The following is a 7,754-nucleotide window of genomic DNA, read 5'->3' on the forward strand; positions in this document are numbered from 1 at the left end:
AATTTCAGGTATTTGTGTGACACCTGAGACTCAGAGTTAGAGCTCTGAAGCTACGAAAGTCAGCATTACCCCATACAGGAACTGTTAAAAAAGGATGAAACAGTGATCAGACTTCAACTAGAGATATGAATGAAGCTGATCTCGATAGGACTAAGTAAATCAGAATACAGGGTAAAGGATGATATGGTCTCTATATCTTTATATAGAGACCATATCTTTAACATATAACTAACTTCCTATGTGAGACCAAAGGAAGAGATGTTTATTAGGTACAAGATTGACATTTTTGGTAGCATACTATCTAATTTAACTTGTATGGTCAAGTTATTCAAACACTATAACTATATGGGATCTTGAATAAGGAGAGAGATCTTGTTGGTTGATGCTCTGATACATCCCAGAGTAATTTGGGCAGAGAATAAAGAAGTATTTGCAAAGTCCCCACCTGGAGAATTTCTGATATTCTCGCAAGCATTGGGGACAACCAATTTAATAGGCCAAGCTCTCCATCTTGGGGTTTGCCCCTATGAAATTTATTCCTGCAAAGGACAGGCTAAGCCTACCTTTTGTAATTATAATTATGCCTAAGAATCCCCCCTAGAGAACCTCTTTTGTTGTTCAGATGTGGCCTCTCTCTCTAAGCCAACTTGGCAGATAAACTCACTGCCCTTCCAAATACACAGGACATGACTCCCAGGGCTGTAAATCTCCCTGGCAACATGGGACATGACTCCTGGGGATGAGTCGGGATCCAGCATCATGTGATCGAGAAAGCCTTCTTGACCAAAAGCAGGAAAAACAAAATGAGACAAAATAAAGTCTTAGTGGCTGAGAGATTTCAGAGTCGAGAGGTTATTCTGGAAGGTATTTTTATGTATTATATGGATATCCTTTTTAAGTTTTTAGGGTATTCAAATGGCTAGAAATACCTGAAATTGTCGAACTATTCCAGTAGCCTTGATTTTTGAAATCGATTGTATAACTATATATAGCTTTTACAGTGTGAACATATGATCGAGAAAACCGTGTGGTGGATACTCCCTTTATCCAGGATATGGAGAGATGAGTAAAAAAAATAAGAACAAAAAATAAATAAATAATGGGCGGATGAGGGGTAAAAAAAATTGAGTACATTGCAATACTAATGGTCAATGAGAGGAAGGGATATGGGGTATGGCATGTTTGGGGTTTTTCTTTTTTCTTTTTATTTATTTTTCTGGAGTGATACAAATGTTCTAAAAATGATCATGGTGATGAACACACAACTATTTGATGATATTGTGAGCCACTAATTGTATAGTTTGAATGGACTGTATGTATGTAGAGATTTCAATAAAAATATTTTTTAAAAATTAGCAGTTTCAAACCACACAAATTTATTACCCAATAGTTCCCTAGGTCATAAGTCTGACATGGGTCTCATTGAGCTAAAATTAAGGTGTCAGTAGGGCTGCATTCCCTTCTGGAAGCTCTAGGTGAGGATCTTCTTCTGAGTTCATTCGTGGTGTTGGCAGAATTCAGTTCCTTGTGATTGCAGGACTGAGGTCCTCACTTCCTTTCTGGCTGTCATCCCCAGCTTTTAGAGGCCACCACATTTTTTGATTCATGGGTCCTTTCCTCCATCTTTAAAGCCAGCAATGATGGGTCAAGTACCTCTCACATTGTGAATCTCTATTTCATCTCTCTGATGTATCTGGGAAAGGGTCTCCCCATTTAAGGACTCAGGATTACATTGAGCTCTCCCAGATAATTCAGGATAATCACCTATCTCAAGATCCATACCATCCATTCCATCTGCAAGGTCTCTCTTGTCATATAAGGTAACATTCACAGGTACTGGGGCCTAGGGTGTGAACATCTTTGGGGGACATTATTCTGCCCACCTCCGGGAAGATTGTCACTTAGAGGTTATTTGCTTGCCTAGCTCTGAATAAGGAAGAGGCATTCATGAGACAGATGCATTGGTTCATGTTAAATCTTATCAATCAAATTTTTTTGGACCTGTAGGCAGAGTGTAGCACACCCAGCTAGGAATGAGGATTGTGAAGGCAGTGTTCTCTGGGGATTCCTGCTTTATTCATTGGCCCATTCTTGTTGCCAAATTCTTGATTACAGTTGTTGGTTGGCATGCACCTGATCCAGAATGCTGATTCTATTCCAAATCCAAAAGCATACTTGAACTTAGTTATTCTTCAAGTTTCCACTTAGATGCCCTTTCCTCCAGGTTGCCTTCCTTGACTAAACCAATACTGGGGAAAGGCCTCAATCTTTTGCAAGGCCAGGCCTCAACAACTGATATGTCCTACAAAATACACCTTCAGCCATACAGATTTTCTGCAGTGTAGGATAGATAGCAGACCCCGAAACCAACTATGTCGACTCCATGGAGAGTAGGTGTACTTTACTCTGTTCTCTCAGCAGCTCCCTGTCTCTGCTTCTCCTGTCCTGGATAGGACTAGTTCTGTCTCTGACTTCTTTCTGACTCAGACTTCTGCCTCTTTCCAGACTCCATTCCTGCTAATATCTGCTTACTGCCTTCTCTGTGGGTGTCTCTCAGCTCCTATGTCTTCTACTGTTTTCCCCTCTATTTATGTCTCATGTTCCCTGAGGAAGAGAATCTGGCTTGTTTTCTAGTCCCCTCTAGGATGGAGACCCCTGTTAGGTGAGGTGGTCATGTCAAGCCCCTTGAAGCCATCACCCTCAAATAGCTACTTTGACTTAAGCCCCAACTCTGAGTTCAATCCCCTGTGGCCAGGGCTATGGGATCATATGATAAAAATTTAAAAACATGGAGCCCTTTCATAAGAAGAAGCTATTGATTCTCTTCCATAAAACTGAAAGTAACTTGGAATATTTCGTTGATAACAGAGACCATCAGGAGATAGAAATAGGGTAAGATATTGGGTAATTGGAGCTGAAGGGATACAGACTGTGCAACAGGACTGGATATAAAAACTCAGAAATGGACAGCACAATACTACCTAACTGTAATACAATTATGTTAAAACACTGAATGAAGCTGCATGTGAGAATGATAGAGGGAGGAGGGCTGGGGACATAAATGAAATCAGAAAGAAAGGTAGATGTTAAACATTGAGATGGTATAATCTAGGAATGCCTTGAGTGTATAATAATAATAGTGAAATGCACAATGTACAAATTTTTAAAATGTTTTTGCATGAGGAAGAACAAAGGAATGTCATTATTGCAGGGTGCTGAAAATAGATGGCAATTAATATTTTAAAATGTCACCTTATGTGTGAGACTAAAGCAAAAGATGTTTATTTGCTACAAAATTTATATCTTCACTAGTGCATTTCCTAATATAACTTATGTAGATAGTTTGATTGAACGCCATAAGTATTTGGAGTCTCAGGAAGGACATGAGATTTTGTTGGTTTGTTCAGAGTGATGCCCCGATGAATCCCAGAGTGATTCGATCAGAGAGTGGAAAAGTATTTGCAAAGTCCCCTTCAGGGAATGGTGAGAACGGGGAGAAATTCAACTTCCCCAGGTTGAATTAATATTCTCATAAGCAGTGTGGACAACCAAAGCTATAGGCTGAGCCCCCAGTCTTGGAGTTTGTTCATATGAAACTTAACCCCACAAAGGATAGGTCAAGTCTGCTTAAAATCTAGGCCTAAGAGTCACCTCCAAGAGAGCCTCTTTTGTTGCTCAGATGTGGCCTCTCTCTCCAGCCAACATGACGAGCAGTCTCACCACCCTCCCCCTCTCTGCGTGGGACATGACTCCCAGGGGTGTGGACCTTCCTGGCAACGTGGGACAGAGATCCTGGAATGAGCTGAGACTTAGCATCAAGGGATTGAGAGAACCTTCTCGACCAAAATGGGGAAGAGTGAAGTGAGACTAAGTGTCAGTGGCTGAGAGATTCCAAACAGAGTCAAGAGGTTATCCTGGAGGTTATTCTTACACATTAAGCAGATATCACCTTGTTATTCAAGATGTAAGGGAGAGGCTGGAGGGAACTGCCTGAAAAGGTAGAGCTGTGTTCCAGTAGCCATGTTTCTTGATGAATGAACAATGATATAACTTTCACAATGTGACTGTGTGATTGTGAAAACCTTGTGTCTGATGCTCCTTTTATCTACCATATCAACAGACGAGTAGAACACATGGAATAAAAATAAATAATAGGGGGAACAAATGCTAAAATAAATTTAGTTTGAAATGCTAGTGATAAGTGAAAGCGAGGGGTAAGAGGTATGGTATGTATAGTCTTTTTTTTTCTGTTATTGTTTTATTTCTTTTTCTGTTGTCTTTTTATTTCTTTTCTAAATCGATGCAAATGTTCTAAGAAATGATGATTATGCAACTATGTGATGATATTAAGAATTACTGATTATATATGTAGAATGGAATATATGTTAATATTTTTGTTTGTTTGTTGTTAATTTTCTTAAATTAATAAATAAAAAAACCCTGAAAGTATCTAATTACACATCATTATCCTATGCAGGGATAACCATGAAAGAAGAGAAATGGGTCTGTTTACCTCTTACATTCTGCAAGATGCCGATGGACGTCAAGCTCTCAAGATCCCCCATCCCATCCCCAGCTCCAGGACCCAAATTAGGGCTTGTCTTTTCATCAAAATGCTCCAAAATCACACACCTTCTGTGTCTCTTTTTTTTCTCCCCTCAATATCTCCTTCTCTTTGGCTTAAGTTAGCTCCCAATGATCCCCACCTCCTGGCAGCCACACTTTTGTGGAGCCCCTCCCTCAATGAGCAGGACTGACCTGTGTGACCAACAGGATATTACAGAAGTGACAGGGTCACTTCCAAGGCTAGGTCACACATGACACTGGTGATTCCACCTTGCTCTCTCTTGGGTCACTTACTCTTAGGGGGAGATGGCCACCATGTCATGCTCAAGCAGCCCATGGAGAGGTCCTTATAGGAGGAACCAGCACTTCCCACCAACAACTAGCACCATGCGAATGCACCCTCTTGGGAACGGATCCTCCAGCCCCAACGGAGCTTTCAGCTCCCTGCAACTCCAGTTGACTCTTGGCTGCAGCCACATGAGAGACCCCAAGCCAGAAACACTCAGATTAGCTACCTCTAAATTCCTGATCCACAGAAATCATGGTATTGAATGTTAGGGGTAATTTGTTACACAGCAATAGGTAGCTAATACATCACTGGGACTGAATTTCTATAAGCAGTTCCACACTATTCTAGAATAATTTACATTTCTTAAAAAAAGATTGTTTTAAACTCAGACATGTAATTGATAAAGTTCAGAAAGAGAAAAAAGTGGGATGAAGGATTCAAATCAGGGGTAATGACTTGAGTCAGAGGAGATAATTATTCTATACATATGAGCGTTTTGGGTAGTAAAAGAATGTGGACAATTCTCATAAAACAAAGTTAAGTAAGTCCTGCGAGCTGCCTTCAGGTGGACCCCCTCCTAAGCCTGGCCTTCATGTCAAAGCTTCTTCCCCCATTCCATTTAAAAAAAAAATACTTTTATTGCTGATTTTAATTGTAGATTATAGTGGTGGATGAAGAGTGAGGACAAACACTGTACTACCTCTCCCATGAACAGGTGGAAACTGTTTCCACCCCTTGCAGATGGGTGGATCCTAAGATTTACTTTGGCCAATAGAACGCGGCAGCAAGATGCTCTGTGAGATTCACAGCCTGGGCATCCTAGGCTTTGCGACATCTGCCTTTGCTCTTCTGGATGCCTAGCCTGAGGCTCCCATGGAAAGAAGCCAGTACAGGATGACTCCAAGCAGAGGAGAACCGAGTACCTCTACTGAGGGTAGCACCAACTGCCAGGCACGGGAGGGAGGCCACCTCTAACCAACCAGCCCTTCTAGGGCCCCAGAAGAAAGTATGTGAATAGGCCTGGGAGAAACCAGCAGAGAATTACCTGGCCAACTGTGGTAGATTCAGTTGTCAACTTGGTCAGGTGAAGGTGCCTAGTTCTGATGCTGTGGACATGAGCCAATGGTATGTGAACCTCATCTGTTGCTCATTACATCTGCGGTCAGCCAGCTAGGAGGCGTGCCTGCTGCAATGAATGATGTTTGATTTAATTGGTTGGTGCTTAAATGAGAGAGTGCAATGTAGCACAGCCCAAGCAGCTCAGCCTCATCTCAGCACTTGCAGCTAAGCCCAGGCCTTTGGAGATGCAGAAAGAAATCACCCTGGGGAAAGTTGTTGGAATCCAGAGGCCTGGAGAGAAGGCCAGCAGAGATTGCCCTGTGCCTTCCTGTGTAAGAAAGATGGAGAAATACACACAGAAAAGTGCATCTATAATGAATTATCAGAAACTGAACCCATCTGTTTACTCCCCCTAGAAGCCTTCCTCACGTCCCCTCCCAGTCCCCCTGAAGACACCTCCTGTCCTAACTTCTGACGGCAGAGATATGCTTAAGTGTTTGTATCTTACATATATGGAACCAAACAGCACGTCCTCTTGTGTTGGGTTGTTTGTGAAATTCGCCCATATCATTGTGAATAGCTGCATGTGGTGGATTCTCATTTGTGTGTCGCATTCCATGTTACAAATATCCCACAGTTTAGTTTGCTGTTCAGCTGTAGATGGGCATTTGGGTCATTTCCAATTTTTTTTCTTATCAATAACACTGTGGGAACAATCTGAGTCTCCTCTTCGGGTGAAAACAACTGTATTCTGTTCCTTCAACTATAGCTCGTCCCCTCTTTGTGAGTCCTGCCCTGGTCCCAGCTCCAGGACTTGTGACCGGTCCTCTCGGTCACTGCTGGACTGCTGGACCCAGCACCCAAGTCCACCTGAATTTATGGCCCTGTTTTTCCCTCCAGCATGTGCAGGGACCCAACTACTTCCCATGGTCCTCAGTGACTGAGGCACAGAGACTCCGGCGCCCTATTGCCTCCCATGCTGGTCACCTGCATGGGACCATGCAGTGGTGTGGGTTGGCCTATCCTCTCGGGGTCTAACTTATGATTGTCGAGAGGAGAAATAAAGCAGATTCCAGAGCAGTGTACTGGGTGCGCGAGGACTTGGCTTGGTGTGGGGCTGCAGCCAGCAAGGACCTTCCCTGGGCACCAAGTCTTGGGCATGGGAAAGCAATCAGACAACTCACCATGGAGTGGCTTGAAATTTAAAAAAAAAAAAAAAAAAAAAAAAAAAAAGGGCGGTTCCTTTCTAACTAATGCACCAACACAAACCAGAATGATTTTATTTATACTTCTTCTTACTTCCATTCCAAGCCACAGAGAACAGATGTTTCTTTTAATAGAGTTGAGTTTTTGACAAGGCACTTGTAGTTTCTCTCAGTTTGGAAATATTGTTCTCACTGAATATTCAGCTTCCTGTTTGTCTACGATGGTAAGTGTTTAAACCAGAAGAGGAAGGAAGGAAGCGAGTTTCTAAAAAATGCTACAGTACTTCCCTCATATTGTCCCAGACAGAGACCCAGCTTTATGCCTTGGTAGGTTTGACTATTGTTTACTTGCCATACTTTTTGAAGTTTGGTCTTTAAAGAATCACTTATCTGGTATACATTTTGTAAAAGACACATGTCTGAGACAAACATCCTACTTAGCTTTGACCTGTGCCCTCACATTAACATCTTAATGTGAATCAAAGCGTTAATATTAGGGAGTTAAAAACAGTTCTATGAAAGCAGAGAAGGCTTCCCCAAAGGAAGGAGGCTTGAGCAGGCATTTGAAGGATAAGTAGGAGCTAGCTAAGCAAAGGAGGTATGGGGCAGGATAAGGCAGTGTCCTACATAGACGA

General features: G+C 42.1%; 1 long non-coding RNA gene across 2 annotated transcripts in view; it reads left to right on the forward strand.

The window, feature by feature from the left end:
• The window catches only part of LOC143684371 (uncharacterized), a 52,210-nt gene extending 47,599 nt beyond the window's left edge, over positions 1-4,611 (forward strand). For both annotated transcript variants that reach the window (XR_013176019.1, XR_013176018.1), the window contains exon 3: positions 4,478-4,611. This is a non-coding gene — a long non-coding RNA (uncharacterized LOC143684371). The remainder of the gene's footprint in view (positions 1-4,477) is intronic.
• Positions 4,612-7,754: the final 3,143 nt, after the last annotated feature.

This window comes from Tamandua tetradactyla, chromosome 1, assembly GCF_023851605.1.
Source record: "Tamandua tetradactyla isolate mTamTet1 chromosome 1, mTamTet1.pri, whole genome shotgun sequence".
NCBI lineage: Eukaryota > Metazoa > Chordata > Mammalia > Pilosa > Myrmecophagidae > Tamandua > Tamandua tetradactyla.